General features: G+C 35.1%; 1 long non-coding RNA gene across 1 annotated transcript in view; it reads left to right on the forward strand.

Annotated features, from left to right (window-relative positions):
* LOC111095741 overlaps positions 1 to 20007 on the forward strand; it is a 37019-nt gene extending 17012 nt beyond the window's left edge. Inside the window, exon 3 of the long non-coding RNA XR_005357668.1 lies at positions 19451 to 20007. This is a non-coding gene — a long non-coding RNA (uncharacterized LOC111095741). The remainder of the gene's footprint in view (positions 1 to 19450) is intronic.
* The last annotated feature ends 287 nt before the right edge of the window (positions 20008 to 20294 follow it).

The following is a 20294-nucleotide window of genomic DNA, read 5'->3' on the forward strand; positions in this document are numbered from 1 at the left end:
AAACAAATACAGCTGCCATTCTAATACTTTCTACGAATCCTTTAGAAAATCATGTTCTATCCACCCTTGTAGGAAAATTTGATCATGTCTTAACGTTTTCAGTTCTTACCTAGAAGACTCATCACTAATACTAATACTAATCTCTGTAATATCTTTGTCTGTCTGCAATTCTCTTCCACACCCGTCTACTTTTCTTTCTCACACGCAACAGTAAAATTCACTTTTTGATCCCAAGATTAAGCTCCGGTTCCAATTTCTATTCTATATTAACCAGACAGTATGAAGTGTGTCTATTTAAACTCCTATAGCATATATCATTTGTACTCTTCAATTCACTTGGTCATAGGTTAATAGAATTGCCATTTTTCCTTCATCTGAATTTGTCTTCTAGATGTAGGGACAGCAGGATTTGTCTGTGATAGAAGTGCAATTAACAGTTTGTTGTTTATCTTTTGAATTTATTTTCCTGGATAGATTTTGTTTTCGTAGTTCCATTTTGATCTGAGTTATTTCTGCTTATTTTTTTTTAATTTTAACAACAGCTATTAAGAAAAAAACATTGAGATGCATCTCTAATAATAATATACAAAGAAGTCTCAGAAATATCTCATAAGAGAATCTCTCCCTAAATTCAAGTCGTATAAGGAGAATAGATTGCCTTTATTGTGATGATTGGTTCTTTACCTTGCTGATGTGATTAAGAGGTACTCATAAATTCTTGATAAGGAAAAAGAAAGGCCAAGGTTGATAAAATAATTTATAGCAATAAAAACAGTATAATCAACATCCAGAGAAAATATGTCAAGATTTAAAAATAGGTCAGATGTTAATCTAATCAACCCATTCCATAGAATCAGCAGAATTGAGTTCTATGTTGGTGTAAATGGGCAGGTTTGTGCCTACAGACAGAAAGAGTGAAAGGGTGACCGTGAGACGCTGGAAAGACAATTTAAGCCCCACCTCCTCACTCTTGAGTTTAGACCTCATAACTATGAACTATGATAACATGAATTTACCAGAGTCACAAAGCAAAGGGCACTTGTTATTTGGATACCTAGTGTCCCAAAAGACTTCATCTTAGGTCTTGAAAGTCATAGCATAAAACATAAAATTGTTCAAGCTTAATCTTACAGCTATAGCTTAGAAGATTGAAGAGAGAACCTTTGAGAACTTTGGAAATATTGTTAAAATTGCCAAAGTACCAGTTTTTTTATGAAAAACTAAAAACATCTTAAATATTTCCTTATGGTGGGTCAGTCTATTTATCATCTATCGATCTACCAATCTATCATCATTATCTATCATCTATCTATATCTACCTTTCACCTATCCATCTAAATATAAGAGTTAGTGGATTTACCTTGAGAAAGTTTATCATTGTGTATCAACATCAACTACATTAATGAAAATATTAGTATTCAAATGGAAGCAAAGCTGTGAGATTATGGGAAGAGCGCTCTTGATAACAGAAACCTGTGACACCAGAGATTGAGTTAGGTCCCCATCAGGCTAGACACCAATTTCATGGAAGGTGAGTCTTTCTGTGTTTTGGGTTGTTTGTTATCATTAAATAGGTACTGTTTGGGGATCCAGTTTCTTGGTTCATTTATCATCATCATCTCAAGTAGATTATGGCTAATGATGGGTAAATACACAGTGGTGATTTGGATTTGTGAGGATGTTTATTTGTCTGTTGAACATGAAGTTTTGTTAATACAGTCATTTTTCAACCTCCCCCAAGTTGCAGTGATTTATATCCATGTAGATTAAAAAAAGTGGAAATTAATTTCATGCCATCAATTTACTTTTCCACTGAGTAATTTGGGATACAAGATGTTGGTTAAAAATGTAAGAAGAAAATTAACTCCCAGCAAAGTAATTTAGCCATTCAGTTGGACTTTATTTTTCCATTATAGAAAGAACTTCTGGGTGTGCACAAATTCTTAATCTGGCATTAAAAATAATACAAAAAACCCAGGTATTAAAATTACTTCCAACCCATATATACCTGCAATTATGAAATACATGTCATTTTGTCTTATTTTGTTACTCCTAGCAGTGGATTTCCTTTTAGAGATGATTTTGCCACCAAGTGTGTCTATAAAGCCCTGTACTATATCAGGGTAGATTTTTAAAAATCTTTTAAAAATTATTTATCCAAAATAACAGAATTCTGTTTTTAGTGTGACTCTAATATTTCACTGTACAAAGACATACAAGGGAGCTCTGATATCCATTCTATTCTTCAAATTAGCAATATAAGTCCATCAGGAAACAGAATATTGATCTGATGTTTCGTCTTTCTCTATTCATAATGTTCATTTTCTCTAAAAACATTGTTTAAATTACTATGTTTTTTTTATCTGTGCACTATTTTATCTGTATTATCCAAATATAGAAGAAACTTAACAAAATATACCTGTTAAAGCAAAAAGTATACACCAAACTCATGGAAAAGAGCAGAAACGTAATTATAGATCCTCTCCTATAAGGATGTTGCATATTATTATTTCCACTTTACCAAGGAAGTGTTTCAGGTTCCTGGAGGAAGAAAATTATCAAGGATTAATTAAATAGTTATCAAAACAAATATAGTGCTCTTTCAGATCATGACTGGTGTCTCTACGTGTTCATTGTCATAACTGTTTATTGCAAACATACATAAATATATTAATTCTTGATGTTTTCACTGATATATTGGAGGCTTAAAATTTATTTTAGGACATTTATATAGATGATAGATAGATGATAGATGATAGATAGAGATGACAGAGAGATATACAGTGCATAGAGAGATTTTCCAAGAAGAAATAGTTACATTTACAAAAGGTTCTCCTCTTACAAATCACTAACTCTAGACTTTGAAGAAAGTTATGAGGTCACCTTTCATAATCTAACTTTCAGTAAAGCAGGTCACACTGCCATCTCCTTTCAGCTACTTGATAAGGATTTGCAGTAATGGAGAAGCCCACTTTCACTTTCACGCCAGGTAGTCTCAGTACCAGTAGGCTGCGTGTTATACCGTGTTTCCAATAAGTTCATGTCCATTATCTTCCTGGTTACATTTTTCAGGTTGAATTCTAAGTGATTCAAAGGTATTGCTTGGCACTTAGTTATGTGGCTATACATCCCTATTAACTTTTTTAAAATTCTAAATACGAGACCTTTATTAAGGTAACCAGAAATCTCATCACCTTTAAAATCACATCCTAATCCTGCCAATAATTGGAGCTCTCTCTTTGAATCATAAAACTGTCACCAATTATATTCTCTACCCCTATAATTTCACATTGCGTTTTCCTAAGTACCGTGCACAGGAAGTTCCCCTTTGCTGAGAGCCTGCCAAGTCTATAAAAGAGTAAATTACATTCTGTGTTCTCATCACCCCTAGAAGGAGAGTCCCAAACCCTCAGTGTGGAGCTTCTGAAAGTAATTTTGAGACCTGGTGCATAAGAGAACTGGCCGTTGCCATGTTGAAAGGAAGAAAGGTGGAAAACCAGAGGATAAAATGTGAATGTTGGGAAATATTTGTTTCTGGGGTTGAACAAAATTTGAGAAGAGAAGGTATCCTTTGGAAACTTAGTGAAGCTAGGGGGGAAAAAAAAGACTAAAAGTGTTTCCAGGCAGGAACTCGAAAAGAAGTTAGTATCAATAAATCAGTGGAAGACAGACTCTCCTCCTCAAACACAACATGTAGTTTGTTACGGAAACTGTGTTTTAATGTGGCAACTGATGAAAACAATCTTGAACTAAGAAACCAAATAAGCCTCTTTTATTCCTTCTCCCCATACGATTACCTTATATTGTAGGTCTCTGAAAACAAATAATCATGAATATAAAAAGAGAAAACAGAAACACGTCTAAACCAAACCTCATATCCATTCAAAGGTAATGAAATAACATAGACTATGAAAATCAAAACTTGCAGCAAAAAAAAGAAGTGCTCTAACATAGTCTAAATAGAAGAAAAATCTAATATAACATGGCAATATGAATCAACTATAGCACCAAACTACTGCAAATGTGAGGATGGTGACAAAATTCAAAAACTAAAACTTAAAAAAAAAAGCTACAGCAAAACTGTAAAAAAGACACGGGCAATGATTTTATTATATGCAGAGCCCTTGAAGGGATGTAATGGCAGGAGTTTGAGGCTACATGCCCCAAATCCCTAGACATCTGGTCTGGACTTTTGACGTGGTGGAACAAATTAATTGTGAGCACAACAATGCCGGCGCCCGGCAGATTTGAAAATATGGCCAAAGGAATTGCTGAGAAGGAATTGACAGATAGGGATTGGGATCAAGAAGATGAAGCAGAAGAGGTGGGAACATTCTCAGTGGCCAGTGAGGAAGTCTTGAAGAATAGAGCCATAAAGAAAGCAAAGCGTAGAAATGTTGGATTTGAATCTGATAGTGGAGGGGCCTTTAAAGGTGTTAAAGGTTTGTACCTTCTGGAGGAGGAGGGTTTTCTGGATTTGGTAATGGCGCTGGAGGAAAGCCTTTGGAAGGACTGTCTAATGGAAGCAGCATAACTAGCGCCTCTCCCTTCTCCAGTGCAAGGACAGCATACTTTTTTGGGGGGGGGGGATCACAAATGCTCCTAAATTGGGGGTAACAAAATAGTTACAGATTAATAAAGTAGATACTGCTAGCAAGCACTTGCCTTGGAATCAGAAGATGCAGGGAGTCTCGGCTTCGCCTACTCAGTAGTTGAGCAAGCCACAGCCTTTGGAAGTGATCAGTTTCCTGCCATCTAGCTCATATTACTGTTGCTCATTCAGTCAGTCAGTCATGTAACTATTTGTCACATTCAAGAAGATGCTTTAAGAGCTAAGATACAGTCCTCTATGCTCTTTTGTGTCCCATGCCTCAATGACTAGTATGTGTCAACCAGAGATTATCTTGATATCCTTGGCTCTGGAATGGAAGTGGATTTTTCTCTTCATATTATATTCCTTTTTGCTTTAGTGCTGTATCATGTTTTACGTTTTTAGTGCCATTTGTTTTTTTATTATTATTATTATTATTATTATTATTATTATTATTATTTTTAGGTGCCATATGTTTTTACTTTTCCACATATGCAAGTGAGCACACCTTCTTGATTTCCTCTTTGACTTGAGGAAATAGAGCTGAATATTCCTTAACAACGCCTACTTCCTCTGGCTTCCATTGCCTAACCCTTGTCTTAAATTTTACTTGGAAGACATACTGGTCTGCTTGGGCTGCCATACAACCTACTACAGACTGGGGGTCTCCACCATCTGAAATGTATTTTCTCCCAAGCCTGGAGGCTGGAAGTTCCACCTGAAGATGAGAGCTGATTGCACTCCTGATAAGTGCTCCCTCCCTGGCATGTAGATGCCCCCCCCCCTTCCCTGGATCTCGTGAGAACCTTCATCTGCACCTATGCTGACACCTCCCACAGATGGGCTTTCTGATGTTTGTTTTAAAAACACCAATCCTGTCAGATAAGAACCCCACTCTTATGACCTCATTTAACCTTCAATACCTCCTTAGAGGTCTCATCTCTAAAAGCGGTCATGGGGGAGAGGGGGTTGTGATTTTGACACAGGATTTTGAGAGGACACAAATGTGCAGGTCGTAGCAGAAGCTGTGGCAGTACTTGAGGCCACTCGTGTCTGTTCTGATAATCTGAAGAACAATGGTGCTGGATCATTAGGACCCTGGGTGACACAAGCTTAGGGTCTAGGGCTTTTGCCTCTTTTTGGAGACCCTGTGTCGCGATCTACTCCATTAATCCGGCAGGTTATTTCATTCTTCTGAATTTCATCTTGCATATTCCTCTTATCTTCATGCAATTGAGAATGTAGGTCAGGCTGTTCAGAGTGTATTTTTCAGAAATATTTGTAAATATACTCTACCCATGAATTACTATAAATGTAGACCTTTCTAACGTATCTAAATTACAGAAAGGTTTATTTTTTAAATAATTGTTAGTGTAGCTTTGGAAGATCTTGTGTCAAATATTTGACAAATGCATGCCATTTGGAGAACCCTCTTAATATACTTAAAATGCGATATATTTTTAAATGGTGGGGACTATTGAAATTAAACTATCAAAACCTTCCATTAACATCCAAAATTTAAAAACAAAATAATAACAAGAAAATTTAAATTACTACATTTTACCATCTGCTTGCATTTATGTTTAATTGTGCCAAATCATAATTTGCAAACATAAATTGTTTTTCAAGCTACATAATTAAACTTTAAAACAAAAATTCCTCATTTATAAAATACTAATGCTGACTTAGATGTTATTGAAGTTCAGTCACTGAGAGGAAGAATAGAATAGTATGGAAAAGAATATATCACAAATAGGCATCTTAGCAAAGGCTACATAATTTTTTAAATCTAAGAATAAAGCAGTATTTTGTCATCCCGAAGCCAATTTCTGAACTGGTCTTACTATTCTTAATGAGAATCAAATAATATTTTATGGATATTATTAGATGAAATATAAAAAGATATTTTACTAGTAGTAGTCTAAGGAATTAATCCAAATTGCATGTACTTGCAAACAATAGTCGTGTATTAATAGCAAATGCATATAAACTGCATTGAGTCCAAGAAGATAAATAAAAGATGCATGACCACAGCCCTCACGCCCCTTCTATGTTACTTTTGAATACTTTAAAAACATTTGTTTTGTTCTTTGCCTTTAAATTTTATCCTAGGAAGTTTCTCTCCTAGACTGTATTTATTTGCTTGTTTTTTTGGTTTTTGTTTTGTATTGTTTTGTTTTAAGTTTGGATAGTCTAATTCTGGATTACCTTCACAGAAAATGTGTGATGTGGGAGGAAGAAATCTTTAAGCATAGAGGTCAATGGCTGTGTTGAAGGCAGCTAGAGCATCCCGGCTCACAGTAATATAGCTCTATTTCATGGAACATTTATTATTACAACAACTAAACATGGCACTGCTTCAGCTTGGCAAAAGTGATAGAATGCCTCCTATAAATATTAATAACTTCACCATCTTCATTTTGTACATGTTTCCCTTGATACCTTGAATTTATCAAAACTATTTTTAGAATTAGAGCCCATAGTGGGAAGCATATATTTAATGTGGATTCTGAATCGAATTACTAAAAAAGCATTTTCAGATCCCGAAATACTTTATAATAGGTATCTCAAAACACTGCATATCACTCTGAATTTCTACCATGTTTTCCTTGCCTGACTGTAAATATCCAAACTTAGAATGTTTTCTTACACATGCATTTGCATTGGTTAGTGCAATAATATATGCAAATAGTAATATGTTTATTTTATTTTATCACTCTCTATTGGTGTAAACAAAAAATAGGTACTGATTTTGACAAATCCATGCAAATTTACACACAGTCAGTACATATGCTGTTACTATAGTTTTAATGAAACTGAAGCCTTTGTGGATTATTTTCCAATACGTTTTGTAGGTCTCATAAGTTGCAAAGAATTATCAATTTCTTAAAGTGTTTATTACATCTGAATGTATTTGCTTTCGATTTGCGCACACACACACACACACACACACAAACACACCCCGCACCTGGCATGCATCTAAATATAGATGATAGATATATAGATTACAGGAATGATGGTATTTTTTTATTTCACAGTCCAAAACCAAGAAATAGGACAGGAAAAATATATGTTTAACACAATTAGGTACATTATACATAGCTTATTCCTATTTACAAATAATATGGCATTATAAGCAGGAAATATTTCATGTCAATTTTTATTTTTAAAGTGAATTGAGATTATTTTAATACTTTTTAAAAGATTTTATTTATTTATTCATGAGAGACACAGAGAGAGAAAGAGAGGCAGAGACACAGGCAGAGAGAGAAGCAGACTCCATTCAGGGAGCCAGACCTGGGACTCGGTCCTGGGTCTCCAGGATCATGACCTGGGCTGAAGGCTGCACTAAACTGCTGAACCACCAGGGCTGCCCTATTTTAATACATTTATACAAAAAATATGCCTTAAGTGTTTGAAATGACTGTGCATTTTATATTTAATTTATTTATATTGAATTTATTATACATTTAATATATGAAGCATGTTTGCTTGGTAATTCATTTGTTTGACTTAGCATTCATTATTTAATTTTGCTTTTTTTTTTACCACTTGCTTTCTTTTTTTAGGAGATTTGTTGGTGAGAGTGGACATTGCTGTTTTGTTCCTTGAATAAACTGGACAGCAACGTGTAAAAGAATTAAAGTGGGACACTCTCCCACACCAAACACAAAAATAAATTCAAAATGAATTAAAGACCTAAATATGAGACCTGAAACCATAAAAATCTTACAGGAGAACAACGGTAGTGACTTCTTTGACACTGGCTGTAGCAACTTCTTTCTAGATATGTCTCCTGAGGTAAAGGAAAGAAAAGCAAAAATAAACTATTGGGACTTCATCATTTAGGATTAATATTCAAAATATATAAAAAACTTATAAAACTAACCTCCCCCCAAACCCCAAATTATTCAGTTAAAAAATAGGAACTACCCTACATCCAGCAATTGCACTATTAGGTATTCACCCAAAGAATACAAAAATGCAAATTCAAAGGATATGTGCACCTTGATGTTTATAGTAGTATTATCTACAATAGCCAAATTTTGGAAACAGACCAAGTGTCCATTAACTGACAAATGAATAAGGAAGATGTGGTATATATATATATTTCCATTACATATATAATGGAATATTATTCAATATTAGAAAAGAATGAAATCTTGCCACTTCCAATGACATGGATGAAGCTAGAGAGTATTATGCTAAGCAAAATTAGTCAGAGAAAGACAAATACCATTTCAGACATACGGGGAATTTATTCTGTATGTTAGTAAATTGAACACCAATAAAAAAAAATAAATAAAAAATAAAAATCAATTAACTATACAGGCATACCTCAAAGATACTGCAGATTCAGTTCCAGACCACTGCAATAAAGCTAATATCTCAACAACAAAAAAAAATAAAAAAAAAAAAAAATAAAATAAAAAACAAAACAAATGAAAAAAAGGGAAAAGGGGGTGAGAGAGGCAAATAAGAAACAAACTCTTAACTATAGAGAATAAACTGATGGTTACCAGAGGTGAGGTGGGTAAGGGGATGGGTGAAATAGGTGATGGGGAGTAAGGAATGTACTTGTGATGAGTACTCTGTATTGTATGTAAGTGATGAATTAATAAGTTGTATATGTGAAATTAATATTACAATGTATGTTAACTAACTGGAATTTAAATAGAAACTTAAAATAAAAGAATGGAGGCAATAAAGACATAATTATTGTAATGTATTGAGTCCAGGATTTCTACCCATAGTAAGAAAAAAACAAAGGCTAAAGTGAAAGTTCACAGAAGACTTCAAGTATCCCTAACTGTGACACATAGAAATTAGAATTATTGCTACATATCAGTGACATAAACAATTATAAATGTGTATTTAGGGGCATATTGAGCATGTTGTGCTGGGTGGACATCTTCAATAAAATCAATAAAAAACATATTAAATCTGGAAATAAATAAATAAATAAATAATAACAAAAATGGCGGAGTAGGACCTATGAAAAAACTGTTTCATAAAAGCAATGAGAACTCTGGCAAAAACTGTCAGAATCAACACTGTACTCTGGAAATTAAGCAAACATTACAATCATCTAGGTAGTTTTATTCAAGAAGGGAATAAATCTTGTTAAAAAAAAAAAGTCTTGTGCATTTTCATTTGTCCTATGCCATCCTACATTTTAGCTCCATGGTAGCCTTGAAACCCAACAGCCTACAATTATAGTGAAGACTAGCAGCCTCACAGCCCCTGGCTGAAGCAGAACATGATTGAAGAGCCTCCATTATTTAACCTGTCTGGTAATTCCCTGGTAGACCTCACTTCCAGCACTGTCTTTATTTATTCTGATATAGAGTTAACCCAGTTGGGTATTAAAAACAAAAACAAAACAAAACAAAAAACAAAAAACAGTTAACACCATATTTGCTTCCTGAGACAGTAGATAAGAATTGGGGCAAGCAACAGCCTAACCAAAAAGTCTAAAACAAAAACTTGAAGGATAAAATAACCATAGAGAAATATGAAAATCACCAGTATTTCAATATTTTTGGATAATTTGGGTCTTGCACAAGGCTGTTCTAATGCCCAGGGCTGCATGTATGTTCAGAAAATAACTGGGAAGGCCCTACACCCTGGCTAGCCTTGAGAGTCTATACAAGCAGGAAGTGAAGGCTAAGGCAGAGTTGTAATCTGCCTCGCTGAGTGTTGAAGACATAACACAATGTGCACAATGACGCTCAGCAAAATAAGGAAAAGTTATTGATTCCAGGCATTTTAGGAATCTCTGTCCTTTCATTAGCTGACCACTAAGCTGACTCAAGAGATGTCAGTGGCTATAAATGACAAAGAAAACAGAATTTTCAGGATTGTTTCATAAAAATATTATATAAGCAAGCAAAAACATCAGCAGCAAACAGCTCCAGAATAAAACAAAAAATCTGAGGATGGAGTAGAACCTGTTTTCTAGAATTGTCACATAATATTATTTAAAATATTATTTTCTAACAAAACAACATATATGGAAATGTAAAGGAGCCATAAAGTATGGCCTTGGGGTGAAAAATCCATACAAACTATTCTAGGAAGACCACAGATTGGAATTAGTAGAGTTATATGGTACAACACGGATAACCTTGAGAACATTATGCTAAGTGAAAAAGGCCATAAACTGTATGATTCAATTTAAATGAAACATCTAGAATAAACAAATCTTTGGAAACAAGAAGTAGATTATTGGTTGCAAAATACTGGGGATGGAGATGGGAATAGCAGGTAATGGATACAGGGATTTTCAAGGTGAAAAAATATCTCAAAAACAACAACCACCATCTCCAAACTTCACCAAAGTCAAATATAAAAGCATAAATACTATACAATATTGCCACATTATTCATAAATTTTTAATGGGAAAGTTCTTTCTTTGACTCAAAATCTAGAAAATCATAAAATTTTCAGAAAATGATAAATGCAACTATATAAAAATACATATGAGGGAAAATATAAGTCAAATCCAAATTCAAAGGGAAAAATGGTGAAACAGAACTAGCTAAATCAGTCATAACACAACCGAAAGTTTAATATCTTTAAGCATAAATTGCTTCTAGTACTTTAAGGTAGCTATAGAAGTTTACATTTAAGAAACATTACATAGACTTTTTCCCCCAACATCCACATACTATTTAAATATGTAACTATGCACTGGATCAAAAGGAAGACTCAACAAATTTCAAACTCTACTTGTAAAATTGATCATAGTCCATAATCCAAATACAGATTTTTGAAAGATGAAGTAAAAATCAGAGTAAATGTGTTAGCAAATGGTATGAAGCTAAGATATGGACACAATATTTACCAACAGGATCCCAAGGATAAATGCACTTTGATGGTCACTATAGCATTTTTCTCAACAGCCAAAATAAGAGAGATAATCTCAACATTCTCTGACAGATGAATGGATTAAAAATATGGTTTATATATACAGAATATTATCTGGCCTTAGAAACAAAGGAAATCTGATATATGTGACAACATGGATGAATGTGGGCCATATTATACTAAGTGAAATAAGTAAGCCACAGAAGAACAAATACTACATGATTCCGTTCATATGAGATATCTAAATTAGTCAAACTCATAGAAGGAGTAAAATGGTGCTTACCAGAGACTGGAAGGAGGGAGAATGTAGGTAGTTGGTGTTCAACTGCAACTAAAATTTCACTTAGGCAAAATGAATCAATCCTAGAGATCTTTTGTACAATATTTTGCATATAGTTAATAATACTGTATTTTATACTTTATTTAGAAATATTTTATTTATTCATGAAAGATACATAGAGACAGAGAGAGAGAAAGAAAGAGAGAGAGCAGAGACATAGGCAGAGGGAGAAGCAGGCTCCATGCAGGGAGCCCGACGTGGGACTCGATCCCAGGACTCCAGGATCACGCCCTGGGCTGAAGGCAGGTGCTTAACCACTGAACCACCCAGGTGTCCCTGTATTGTATACTTTAAATTCTATCCACAGGGTAGACCTCATACTACGTGCTCTTACATGAATAGAAGGAAGAAAAGAAAGGAAGGTAAAGAAAAAGCAATAGTATTAGTAAGTTGACCTCGGAGATGAAGCAAAGTGGGTAAAATCAGTAATCAAAGATGCCACCATCAATTCTCTCCCATGTAAGTATGCTGTTCCCCATATCAAATACGGAGTATAAATCCCTTCCCTTGAATCAATGGATTTCTTTAATTATTGGAATGTGAAGGAGTTAAGATGTTTTGGAGCTTACAATAATTAACCATATAAAACTTTGTAAATTCCTGTCACTACTCCTGGAATTCTTGCTCTTTAGAAACTTATGGGAACAAATCACTATGATTTGAGAAGCCCAAGACACATGGGAGTGATTATACAGGTTCTCCTATTGAAAACCCCAGTTGAGCTCCTTGCTGAAAGGCAGCATCTACTGCCATTTATAGGAGTTAATTATTTTGGATATTAGGTCTAGTTGATCCTTCAGATGACTGTAGATACTGCCAACGTTGGCCAGTAAGTTTTTTTTATCACAGAAGTAAGAAGTCACCTTAACAACCTAAATATGGGCAGCCCGGGTGTCTCAGCAGTTTAGCACCTGCCTTCAGCCCAGGGCGTGATCCTGGAGTCCCAGGATTGAGTCCCGCATCAGGCTCCCCACATGGAGCCTGCTTCTCCCTCTGCCTGTGTCTCTGCCTCTCTCTCTCTCTCTCTCTCTCTCTCTGTGTCTCTCATGAATAAATAAATAAAATCTTAAAAAAAAAAACCCTAAAATCGGTGATATTGGCTTAGGTTCTTAGAACATGTGCCTCACGAGAATTGCCCTTACCAAGTGGCAGCCACGCTGATTCAACGCATGACAGGTTAATAGGAATCTATGAAGATGGATCCCCCAAATCAAATGGGATGATGCTACAGAGCCATTTTTACTTGACAAAATAGTTAACTCTAAATGTGTAGATATTGGGTGGTTATGACATAGGAGATTACAGATGCAAAAGAGTGGCACATTGCAGAGAGATGGGAGTGGAGACTTAATATTTGTAAAAGTGACAAAAATAAAGAGGTAAAGACAATGCATACAGTACAGACAAAATGCAAATGTTTCACAAATCAGGCTAAATTGGTAATAAGTATTTAGCCCATTTTCAAATTTACAAAATCTCTACTGCAAGAGGAATAAAAGTAGGGAAATTCATATAGCACACTCATACAATGAGGGAGGGGCACGTGTACCACCTCTTGAAATTCTAGCCTTGCACATATTTACAAAATTAACTAGTAACATAAATTGCAAACCAAAGGATCAGTGATTAGGTTGCTTGGATAACTAGGTAGTAACTTCTGATTATGACAGTGCCCCCGCTCACGAGGATGAGCAGGGTATATACACCATGACACTCTTTGTCCTCCCTGAATGATCCAGTGATACAATTACCTGACCCACAGGGGCGCCTGGTGGCTCAGTCAGTTAAGCATCCAACTCCTGATCTGAGCTCAAGTTATGATCTCAGGGTCATGAGATCGAGCCCTGTGTCAAGCTTTGTGCTGAACATGGAGCCTACTTGATTCTTTCTCTTTCTCCCTCTTCCCCTCTCTGCTTGTGCTTGCTCTCTCTCTCTCTCTCTCTCTCATCTTTCTTTTTCTCTCTCAAAAATAATTATCTGACTCACAGTGAGCCAGTTTCTCTAAAAGAAATTTGAAATTGAAAATAGCAAGGCAGCCTAGAGAAACAGAAAAAATATTGAAACTAAGCTTACTAGCAGCTATCTAGAGGTAAGATTTTCTGGGCATACTCTGTACATTCAGGCTCTTGTCATTGAATTTTGGAACTACAGCATCTCCTTCAATTTGAGGAGACATTATACCATGTTTCCTGTAATGTGTTGCGTAAAATTATGTTTTACTTGCACTTTTATTCTGCACTTCAAAATTATTTGAAGAATGTTCTATACTTTAAAGCATCATTAAAGTTTCTTTTTCTTATTCACATTATGATTCTCATTATAAATATAACTTCAAGAATCTAAGGCACAATTTTTAGTAGTGATATATATATGGCCTAGTATACCCTGAGGAATCATTTGAAAAAGTTTTTTTTTTTTTCCAAAAGGATGATGTACATACACATATAATTTGAAATCTGAAATATAATTATTAATCACAGATGCACACTACTTCCTAATGGTCTCAAGAATAAATACAATTAAGATTGGAATTGTACTACTAAAAAAAAAATATATGATGCCTCCAAACGTAGGACATTTACTTTCATTGATGATAATAGAAAAGAATGGATGAAGCAAAAAGAAGTTTACAGGAAGAAATTCAATCCCACAACTGAATTATTGGGATATTAGGATTTTTATTTTTACCACATACTTCAATTCATCAAAAAGTTATGAAATTATTTCAATACGTCAGGACTGGCATTTATGTTCTAGAATTTTCAAAAATCAGTTTTGTTATGGAAAGTTTCAAATATATAAAATGTAGGGAAAAAATATAAGGCAGCCAAACTGCCCATATTTAATAATTAGTATTTTATCATAATTGTTTCACATCATTTTTTTTCTTAATTGGTGTTATTTATTTATTTATTTATTTATATTATTTATTTATTTATGTATTTATTCATGGGAGACACAGAGAGGCTGAGACACAGGCAGAGAGAGAAGCAGGCTCCATTCAGGGAACCTGATGTGGGACTCGATCCCGGGACCCCAGGATCACAACCTGAGCCGAAGGCAGACACTTACCCACTGAGCCACCCAGGCATCCCTAATAGATGTAATTTAAAGGAAAACGTTAACTATTTTATCTGTTGATGTTTCCTTAGGCATTTTTAAAAATGAGGAATATTTTCCTACCTACATATAATTCAACTATATCTCCTAAAAGTTACCAATAATTCCTTAATATAACTTACCAACCTAGATTGTATTCAAATTCTTCTTATTTTACAGTATAGATGGACTCTTTGAATTTATTTTTGTGTATGGTGTATAAAGTAGTCCAGTTTCATTCTTTCCATGTTGCTGTCCAGATTCCCCAACACTTATTGAAGAAACTGTCTTTTTCCTAATGGATATTCTTTCCTGCTTTGGCAAAGGTTAATTACCCGTATAGCTGTGAGTTCATTTCTGCATTTTTCATTCTATTGCATTGATCTCTGTGTCTGTTTTTTGTGCCAGTACTATACTGTCTTGATCACTACAGCTTTGTAATGTATCTTGAGGTCTGGAATTGTGAGACAGGAAACCATCAAAATCCTAGAGGTGAGCACAGGTGTAACCTCTTTGACATTGGCTGTAGCATCTTCTTACTAGATATGTTTCCTGAAGCAAGGGAAACAAAAACAAAAATAAACTATTGGGACCTCATCAAGATAAAAAGCTTCTGCACAGCAAAAGAAACACTAAAACTAAAAGACAACCTATGGAATGGGGCACAATATCTGTAAATGACATATCCCATAAAGGGTTAATATCCACAATAAATAAAGAACTTACAAAACTCAACACCCAAAAAATCCAAATAATCCAGTTAAAAAATGGGTAAAAGACATGAATAGATATTTTTTTTTCCAAAGAAGACAGACAACTAACAGAAACAGATGCTCAACACCACTCATCATCAGAGAAATGCAAATCAAAACTACAATGATGTATCACCTCACACCTGTCAAAATGGCTAAAATTAACAATAAGAAACAACAGGTGTTTCCAAGGATGCAGAAAAAAAGGGAATCATTTCACACTGTTTGTAGGTTAAATTTACATTCACATTTTCTCTATATGTTTAGCATTCCCCTATACTTGGCTTACCTCAAACTACAAAGAGAATGAATAGGATAATTATTTTTCCCCATGTGGTCAACTTTGTTCATGAAAAAGAAGCTTCTTTTTCTTTTAATAAAACTTTTTTTTTCTAATGAAAACTAGATTGGATAAATTGATGCCACCATTAAATAAAATAACCTTAAATGAAACCTAAACAGGTACTCATGACCTTGGAAAAATATCCATCATTTGGTTGTTATTTTAAGAACAAGATAGGTCTAAAAATGAGCTCCTCTTTTTCTTTTATTTCTACAGCAGGAAATGGGCCAATGACATTCTCAAGTGAAGCAGCTAATAATCAATTTTAGTTACAATGACTGTAATACAGAGAATTTGTCCCCAAAAAGCCAGGTACCAACCTCTTTAGAGGGGTTAAAACACTGAAAGCTCTTAGATCACATTACTGCTCCTGACAATTTTACACAGACTAGAGTGACAAAAATGTAAATTCACATCTTTCCATTCTAATCTTAAGCATAGAATGAAACTTAGTAACTTTATCTAAATAAAATACTACCTAAGGCTATTATTTAGAAAGCTCAGTTCAGAAGACAACTTTATTAATCACTGAATGATTACACTATTTGAATTAATGAAAACATTATTTGATTTTTTATTTTTTATTTGATTTTTTTAAAAAAAGATTTATTTATTTATTCATGAGAGACACACAGAGAGAGGCAGAGACACAGGCAGAGGGAGAAGCAGGCTGCCTGGCAGGAGCCCAATGCGGGACGCGATCCCAGGACCCTGGGTCACGACTTGGGCTGAAAGCAAATGTTCAACCGCTGAGCCACCTGGATGTCAAGGAAAACACTATTTGAATTGAAAATTATTATATAGCATTGTCAAATTTAGGAAGAAAGAATAAAACTATGAAAAGTGGAATAAAACGTAAAAGGAATTAGAACAGACATCAATAAAATTGGAAGCAGGAAATCAAGAGAAAAACCAACAAAATCAAGAGCTGATTCTTTGAAAAGATGAATAATATTGAAAAACCCCCAGTAACAGAGCAGTTAGAGTACTAGCAAAAAAGAAAAAAAAATCAAATATTTGATACATAGAATCATCAGGAAAATGCAAATGAAAGGCCCTTTTCCCTGTTCATTGCAGCATACCTAACATCTAGGTTCTTCTTCCTTCTACCTCTCTAATTGTCCAAAAACCTAACACGTGGTGTTTCATTCAAAAAGCCAAGAGTGCTAGCTATTGAGGTCATTTTCAAATACTTTCAACATTTCCAACGCAGTCAACTCTCTCTGGATTTCTCTTTGTTACAATGACATCAATTTTCATCTAGGTCCGTCGGGATATCATATTGATTTCAAAATTCCCCCTACAGAGCTCTGCTTGGCTTATACGCTTGTCTCTCCACACTTCCTGATTGCCTGACGCAGGAGAAAGCAGAGTTCTTTCTAATTTTATTACTACCTAACACATCTTCTTCGAGGTCTCACCCAGCTCCATCTGGACTGACACTGACTACCTGGAAGCAGGTCTTGGAGAAGAGGATACAGTCTTTAGCCCAGAGTTTAACGAATTATCAATTCTCAAAATACAACTGTTTATACTGGTATAATTGCAACTATTGACGATATCTTCCCCGGCCTGCATGGCATAGGCAACCCTGCGTTTCTAGAGTGACCTTTTCATGCCTCTAACTTTATGATTTCCTTCCATCCTTGAGTATGTCTGATGTCTGGTCGTTGTAAGCTACTGAAAGCACAGATCATATTTTATTCATTTGAACTAAAGAGATAAATATTGTAGGAAAAATGTCTTCCAGACAGACGGAATGTTACAAAGGCCCTGCTAATATAAAAATCTTTGACAATCTAAAAAACTGAAACGTCCCGTGGCACTGATGCAGGTTAAGCAAGAAGGTGATATATTTGGAAAGTGAAAGTTAGGCAAGGATTGTTGTAGGGGGCTCTCAGCAGGATGGGTTTTATTCTAACTCCAAGTGAGAAATCTATTTGAAAATATTTAATCAGGAGTGTCCCATTTGAAGTTTTTCACTTTTAAAAGAACATTTTTGAATTGAATAAGGAATGAATGTGGGCATGTGCAAAAGACAGACATTACAGTCTTCAGTCGAAAGACACTTATGGCCTGAATTAGCACATGGCAATATAGATGAACAAACATGGACACATCGATGCTAAATTATGAGGTTATAACTGACAAAACTAAGAAATTGGGTACAGTCTAAATAAAATATATGAACAAGTTAACCACTATTTCTACTCTAAGGATCAAAGGAAAATGGTGGTAATTTTCCTAAAATAGTGACTGGGGGTGGTGGAGGGGGTATTGCGGGTTTAGAGGATAAAACAAAAGTTTGCATTTTATTTTAAAATGTGACTTCAAGGAAACAGGATGCCCTCAAAAGAGAGTCAGTTTTTTTCCCCCATTTGCCAAGAGTGGAATTAAATCCTTTTGATTTTTTTGTTTGTTTGTTTTTAAAGATTTTGTTTATTTATTCATGAGAGACACAGAGAGAGGTAGAGACACAGGCAGACGGAGATGCAGGCTCCCTATGGGGAGCCCCATGCGGGACTCGATCCTGGGACCCTGGGGTCACACCCTGAGGCAAAGGCAGATGCTCAACCACGGAGCCTCCCAGGTGTCCCTGGAATTAAATCCTTAATTACATTTAAATATTTCCTACATTTATGGAATTGAAACATACTATATTCCAATTCCCAAGATTGAATAAAGTTGATAATAATATCTTGCATAAACTCAGTTCAAGATAGATGACTTGTGTGCCAGAAAGTTAATTAGGGGAGTTGTGATAAGAAATTCAGCTGCCAGCAGGACAAAATATATACTTCCTGGGGTCAGCATGTTTTCTCCCTAGAGAGAACACTAAATGACATGCCAAATTATAATCCACAGATTTCATGGTAAATGGGGAATCCAGAGGTAATTAAAATGCAATCAGACCAAAATAGGAATATAACTGGCGCTTGTCTTTGATAGACTTAGTTCTTGAGTCAATCAAAAAGAAGTAGTTGGGAAAAAAAAAAAAAAAAAAAGAAGAAGAAGTAGTTGGAGAGGGGAAAAAAAACCCCACAAAGTGAGGATGACAGTTATTAAATTTTCTTTATTACTTAAAACACTAACTTAAAATATTGTTATATTTTATCCCTGTTATTTCAAAATGAATGTTACATTACCTACCAGCCATTCATCATTTCATGAAGCAAAAATTAAAAGAAAAACTATTGCCTGGAGCTTTGATTCATCATAATAAGCATCCAAGCCTGCTGTACATTTTTTCTAATCTGAAAGATAAGCGTGGGTTTCTTTTCAGAGTCACATTATAATTCTACTTGCTCTAATAGTATGTGAATAATGAAGGCTTCTCCCTCTGAGTGGAAACTGATTAATTGGTTGAAAACACGGGAACAAAGTTGAACCGTCTTTATTTGAGAACTTAATGATGACATGGTTTCTTTTCAGTAATGAAACCTTTCTTTTCTCAGGGAGAATAAAATGTTATATAAACAGAAGCCTGAAGAGCCATGTGAACAATCAGAACAAGAGGGCACGGAGAAGAAAAATATTAATTATTGTGATTCCAGTTCTAATGGAAGACGCTCAGATTCTTGAAAGCCATAGGAAGAAGCTACTGTAAGGACCCATTTTAGTAAACATCGAAAACTAGAGGGTCCCCGGCTTCCGGTGATTTGACTTAGGATTTTTCAGGCAATGGAGCAAGAGTACTAGGCATTTGGTAGAGACCATACTTTGAATTTTCTATTTTGACCTTTTCCCAGTATGCACTTGTCTCTGGCTGTGTGGGCCGAAGCTCTCTGGTGGCTGGTCAAGGGGCAGCAGGGGTGGCTCCCAGGGACCCATGCAACCATGAGGATCAGCAGCCAGGCCACTAACAACCCCCCTGGCTCCGGGCAACCATTCTGTTCCCCACGTTCAGTCCTGCATTCAGTCAATTACGAGACGGTCAACACTTTTTTTTTTAATAAAATAGGCTTTATGTTAGATGATTCTGCCTAACTATAGGCTGATGGAAGTGTTCTGAGCACTAAATCACTAAATCACTCTCATTTTCTCATTTGATTTAGGCCACACTGAGCAATAAGGGTGGGTGGGTTGGCTGTATCAAATATATTCTCAATCTACTCAAATTTTTCAATGCCTGATGTGTTTATTGGGATGTAACCCCCTCATAAGTATCGGGAAGATCTGAAATTATGTGTGCAGACTTTTTTCCTTTTGGCCACTTGTTTTGTTTTGTTTTGTTTTGTTTTGTTCACAGAGGGTTTATATTAGTGTATAAGATAAAAAAAAAGTAGAGCTACGCGCTGG

The sequence above is a fragment of the Canis lupus genome, chromosome 4, assembly GCF_011100685.1.
Source record: "Canis lupus familiaris isolate Mischka breed German Shepherd chromosome 4, alternate assembly UU_Cfam_GSD_1.0, whole genome shotgun sequence".
In the NCBI taxonomy this organism is placed as follows: domain Eukaryota; kingdom Metazoa; phylum Chordata; class Mammalia; order Carnivora; family Canidae; genus Canis; species Canis lupus.